The 6,188-nt window shown below is 39.2% G+C and overlaps 1 protein-coding gene across 4 annotated transcripts in view; it reads left to right on the top strand.

Moving 5' to 3' along the window:
• Positions 1-621: 621 nt before the first annotated feature.
• Positions 622-6,188, top strand: part of si:ch211-125o16.4 (neuroblast differentiation-associated protein AHNAK) — a 17,094-nt gene continuing 11,527 nt past the window's right edge. For 2 of the 4 annotated variants that reach the window (XM_014002997.1, XM_014002978.1), the window contains exons 1-2: positions 645-841; positions 3,142-3,230. The gene's annotated coding sequence lies outside the window, so the exon portion shown is untranslated. Of the gene's footprint in view, positions 842-881; positions 961-3,141; positions 3,231-6,188 lie in introns of those variants that run through there. The other 2 variants (XM_014002989.1, XM_014002985.1) reach the window with 2 other exon arrangements.

Here is a 6,188-nt window from a genome sequence, read left to right as displayed (position 1 = left end):
ATCACAGGACAAGAACTGTTTTTTTTTTTTTTGGATAAATAATTGAAAAGAAACGTCTCTTCTTTAGAGCTCAGATATAACTGATCATGGCGACTCTAATCACTAATTAGATTTCTTTTGATCCTGGTTKTCTTTTACTTCTTATTCAGTTTATACATCAAAATGTCCCAAAAGTTCAAAAATTACTATCAGGTTTTTGAGAAGAAAGTCACTATAAATGTTAGAATTTTAGGCAGCGGCTGCTTTGAAACTGGATTCAGAGGGTTTTATTAGCTGCATATTTTTAATCAAGCAGAAAAACAGATTGCACATTTTATTCACATTTATCTGCATCACAATGGTCACGCAGCAGCTAATACAGCCTTGGTTTGTCAATGCGTACTTAATAATAATGATAACAAAGAAGATAAATGTCAAAAAAATTGATTCTACAGAGAGAAAACTAATTTTCAGTAAGTACTGAAGCTGCTGMTGATGATGYTGATTGATCATTTAGCACTTCAGTACATTCGCACAAATTTCAGAGCATGGCATACAGAAAGCACCAAGCCAGAAGGAACCTTAACGAACATAAACCACAAACACCTGTGAGGGAGACAAATAGGACCAGGTGAGAGTGGGAGGGGCCTGAGCAGAAACAAGAGGTAGGCACACAAACACACATTAAACAACGCAGAAAGTAGCACACTACATCATATAAACGGTCAATATTCTGACTATATTGACAAACTARCTGTTACAGCAAAAACCTAGTTCCAAAGTTTGTCACTGCCAATTTTAAACAACTCAAACTGTGAACACCAATAATTGTTGCTGTAATTGACTCCAGGCTGCAGCAAAGGTAACTATTCTTATTTTCTAGTTCAAAATGGATGAATTGTCCATTAAGCCTAGCATGTGATYCTTTGCTGAGTTTTGGCACTCTTTGCTGCTCCGGACAGCGTACACGCTTGTGTTTGGGTGAGTGAGTGTTAATCTGATACTGTTTTGTTTGGAGGCACTTTAACCATGTATGGAATGACAGGATTGCTGCGTCGTCTCTTGTTTTTGTTTTGTTTTTTTCTCCGTTTCTCTCTGAGCTCATGTCTTTGAGTTGCTTTGCTTTTCTATTTTTCACATCTATCTCATTGTCGGGCACATTTTTTGGTCCTTACTGTGCAAAGCACCGACAAACCCCCACAACTTACTGTTACGAGTCTGTGTGGAGGTCTTTGGTTCTTCTTGATTTTGATCTGTGACCCACATGTTTTCACATTCTYATAGGGGGGTATCATGTATTTTCCAGGCACATAGTTCAATTCTATACCACAATCAAGTAACTGTTACCTTCAGTAATGAAAATGCTGTATATATTAAAAATGTGACTTTTCATCATGGTCTATCTCAGGGCTAWTCAACTAAATTACTCTGGGGGCCACAGTTACTGCAGGTCAACGGCTGAGGGGCTGAACATCCAGCAATTTTTATTATGTAAATAAACAAGTATTGCAAAGATCTGTTGCCTTTAGAAAGTTTATTTTGCTACATTTAATTATGAATACAATGTACAGAACTCTATGTAATAAAAGTAGTCATAATTAAACTATCAAAAACGAACACATTATGCCTCTTATTTATCACAAATAATTTTTTGACATCTCTGACTTGCCAAATTTTTWAACCAATTTTATTTTCACTTTCATAGTTWTATCTTCAACTGTGTGTAGTTTTAACTGTCTTGGGTGTTCGTTGAAATGGTTTTTAGTTTTCTAACCAAGATTCAGACGTTTCTGTAGATGCCAAACATGTCTATGTCTAACTAAAAGAACTTAGAATCATTAAAGTAGAAAACCGGGGGTTTGGGCTTAAATGAATGAACCAATTGGCGGGCCGAACTTGTCATTTTGGCCGCCAGTTGAATAGCCCTGGTCTATCTAAACATCTTGAAACTAGCCTCTGCCTCTTTAAGAACCTCCTACCATTTCCAACACTCCCACTTCAGCACATTTTCGGGGGAGAGGTGCTCTGTGGAGTCGGAGCTCATCTGCAAACTGAGTCACTATAAAATCAAGGGAGGTGCTTTGTACCCTCAAGTGTTTCGACTGCTCCTCATGGCTACCACAGGGGATTCAAGAATTTCTCAAACCTCCATGAATGAGTCAAGGCATTCTGGGTATGTTTTTATGTAACATTATAGCATAATATAAAGCTCGAAGTTGATTTTACACAATACCCTCCCTTTAAAGCGATGACTGTGTTGTTGCTATGTAGGAGTCCAAAGTTAGCTGCTCAGGCCTCCTGAGGTGTATCCAGAAAAGACACTGACTGTTCCATGAAACCTTTTGTAGCTGCTGGAATCTCAAAAATACCATTAACGTATGCAGCAGGCTTTCATTACGACAACAGTAGCAGATTAAATGTCTTCGGTTGTCTGACACCCTAACTCGGACGTCGTCTCCCAATTAAGAATTTGAGCTTCCATTGCTCATCGTTCAGCTATGATCTTGTCCTGACCACACCCTGTTCTGCCTCTCCTGCCAACAGTCGCATTGGGTTGGGTGATGAGTCATACATTTTTTTTTCTGTACTCCACTTTTATTATGAGAATGTTGAAGCATTTCTTGGCAGCTCAMAAAATTACCTGCAAGAATTGCAAAATATAATTGACAGCAGGGTTTAATCAAGACAGGAAGAGGACTGAAGGTAAACTACTGTACGTGGTTACCTGGCGTACCCATAGAAAACCAACACAATCACAAAAACATGCAAACTCTGCAAAGAAAGACCCCCAGGTCGAAACCACGGATCAAACCCAGAACCTTTTTTGCTGTGAAGCTTCAATGCTAACCACTGAGCTGCTGTGCTACTTTTGGAGTATGTATGGTCCTAAATCTGCTTTGTGTTTGGTTGTTGCAGACTATAATGTTTGAAAGATGACACAATGATTATAACAGAACAAAACAGGGCAGTGCAGTGGTTAGCACTTTTACCTGTCAGGGATAAGGTCATAAGTCAGCCTTCTGGTCTTTTCTTAGTGGAGTTTGCACGTTCATGTCTGGGKTTTTTTCCACACAGTTTTCTTCCACAGAACAGAAACATGCTTGTTAGAATAGTTGGTAACTCCATGTTCTTATGAGTGTTTAAATGATTGTCTGTGCGCAGGACCTGTAACCTGTTCAGAGTGTCCCCCACCTCTCAAAGTTACTGTGGAAATAGGCACCAGCTCCCCGTGACCTGGAAAGAAGAAGCAGGTAAAGAGGATGGACACAGATTGGGCTGTGTCCAAACTCAAGGACTGCATCCTTCAAAGGCCGAATTTGAAGGCCAATTATGTCACAGCCATGTGCCTGAGGCTGCCCAAATTCAAAGGCAGACCGTGAGATTTTTTCTAAAAATTGCTTGTAAGGGCAAACAAAATAAGACATGAGTAAAGTTTGAAATAAATATCTGGCAGTACAAAAATTTAAAGCGGCTGTGTTGTTAGACTTTGGCCATTTGCACAGATGGGTTTTTAAAATTATTCTTGCCAGAAATCAAATGAGTTTGTATGGCCATTCCCTTAGTTCTTAATGTACTGCCTCTAAATTAATTGTGTTAATTTAGGATGTTAATAAGAATAATAAGGGGACAGGACATATGCTGGAGTAAGAGTGGGAATAAAACTGAAGGCCAAACCATCCAAATTCACTGTCACTTACTCACGGTCTCCGTGTTAGACAAAGGACCTTGCCCACCTAGGCTGGGTAGGTCGAGTYCTTCGAAGGAYACAGCTCCTGAATTTGGACACAGTCATTGTCAACTGTACAAGTGCTGTATGGGTGTTAAGGGACAAAAACAACACAATGAACGTTTTTGAAGCCTTTTGTTGCACTTTGTTTATACGTCACTACAGCACGTTACACTTTTTGGGAAGTAAATTTTAGTCAAGTAAAAAATTGGACATTAAGAGAACTGATAAAAAACAATGTTCAAACTGTTCTGTTTTTTTTTTTTTTTCAGTTGTCTCATTTATTGCTTGTTTTTGGTCACATCCTGCCAATTAAAAGGAAGTGAACCYTATGACATGTTAGTGAGTTGAGTTCTGCCATTGTCTGTATACAGACATTGAGTAATCAAACCTCTGTTAAGAGGATTTGTAATTTTTTTTCTATTATTGTGAAGCCCAAAATTAAARAATATAGGAAAGACATGATTTTTAATAATGCTAAATTTATTGTGTGTTACTGGGTGTTCCAGTAAAAAAAAAACCTCTGAAATTTGAATGTGGTAAGGTAATATTTATTTAACAAAGACAGAAATACGTGGTCCAAGAATGAAGGTACTCCGTGGGATGACCAGCTGAGTTCTATTGCAACAACAGGAAACACAGAGAACCTGGCCTGTCTCTGTGCCTCTGCTTCTCTCTGTCAGTCTCTCCACACTACTGTTGTACACTGTTGAGAGGCCTCATATGTATTAACAAACACCATTCTGTCATCTTAGCGAGATTTGATACAAGGTCAATGGAAAACACAAAGAAACACAAGTGATATCTAAGAATGATTATTGTTGTTAGCAAATCTTGTTCTGACTTTAATCACTCTATCTGCAGATGAACAGAATGTCATGAAAACCTAGGTCATTAAAGGATGTCATGAATAAATAGCTTAAACATWAAGTATTAGTTCTATTACACTCCCCCATCTGATCATTAAAATCACCAATTCAATGATCAATAAAACAAAAAAGCTCTTTAATGTATTAAAAAAAACATGTCAACATAAACCTAAGAACTGTATATGTACTTTCTGAAATCCCAACCCCAGAAATTCAATTTTTATTCCTTCCACAGTAATTACTGACCCCAAAACATAGTTATCACACAAGTCTTTGGATCGTCTTGAACGCCAACAGGATTGTCTGTTTTGTTGAATGGAAGGGTCAGATGTGGTGTTGGTGGAGCTCTTTGACTTTTTGTAGATCTTGGTTTAGTGCGAGGGGCTGGAAGAGGAGGGTTACGTGGATTTGGACATGGTGTTTGTTTGATCTTAAWCTTGCCAGGTTCTTTCATGTTGTTAGTAAAAATCCCGGAGGGGGCATTCCACTTGCTGTCCTCTTGGGGTCTCAGAGTCCAAGAGATCCTCTGTTTGTGATGCTGATGAATCCAGTTGTTCTTCCGGTTCTGCAGCTTGAAACAACCCCTCTCTCTGATTCTGAGTCTCCTTATCAGTAACTGGCACTCTGTGTTCCACTGATATCTCAGTTTTCTCCAGCTGTCCTTCAGACGTCAGCTGTTGTGGTTTGTCCTGTTTGTTTCCAGCCGGAATTTTGTTCAGGAAATACTTCATGTTTGAAGCCAGAAGCTGTACTCCAGTTTGATTCAGAGTCATTCCATCAGACCTGAAGAGGTGTTTTCTTTCCCAGAAGAGGTCAAAGTTRTCCACATATCTCACAGAGTGGTCAACACAGGACTTTTCCAAAAAACCATTAAGGGCCAACAGTCTGCTGAACCTCTCAGCCCCTCCTCTGGCTGTTGGAATGGGCCCACTGAGGAACACATCCATGTTGAGATTTTTAACTGCATTCAGCAGCAGAATAAAATTCTTCTTCAGGATTTCTGACTGTCGATTCATAACTTCATCACTTCCTGTATGAATGATGAGTGTATTCAAAGTTGGATACTCAGCTGTTTGCAGAATCTTCTCTGTGAGGTCAGAAACTTTATCAGCAAAACTGAGAACTTTGACCTTTTTCTTGTTCCAGAAGCCTCTGATCTCATTCACCATTTTATGTGTTGATCAACATTTCTTGATTCTTGAAAGTCTCTCTTCAGACTTGCTTTGGCTTTGATCTGGTCTCAGGTCCCTCTCTGAGATCAGAAGATGAACTTTRTTCAGACTGAGTTTCTTCCAGTGGTGTGAATCTGTTTTGAAGAAACACTGCTTCATTTCTCTGGCCGTTATCAGGTGTTTTGATTACAGCCTGTTTTCTTCTCCTTGCTGGAGGAGAAAAAACATTTCTCTGTAACTCTGGCCATTCAATGTCATCTAAGAGCTGAATCCTTCCTGAGAGATTTTTTGGTCTGGCACAAACAGTTCCATACAGTTTTACACTCAGAAGCAGCTTCCATCTCCTTGTCCAGTGGATCTTTCATCTCAACCTTCTCACCCATGTTGACACACGTTGAGTTCTCCAAAGCATTCATCTCTTCCAAACGATGAATCTTGAGC

Source organism: Austrofundulus limnaeus, unplaced genomic scaffold (genome assembly GCF_001266775.1).
Source record: "Austrofundulus limnaeus strain Quisiro unplaced genomic scaffold, Austrofundulus_limnaeus-1.0 Scaffold0, whole genome shotgun sequence".
In the NCBI taxonomy this organism is placed as follows: domain Eukaryota; kingdom Metazoa; phylum Chordata; class Actinopteri; order Cyprinodontiformes; family Rivulidae; genus Austrofundulus; species Austrofundulus limnaeus.
This window is presented reverse-complemented; position numbering and strand designations above follow the sequence as displayed.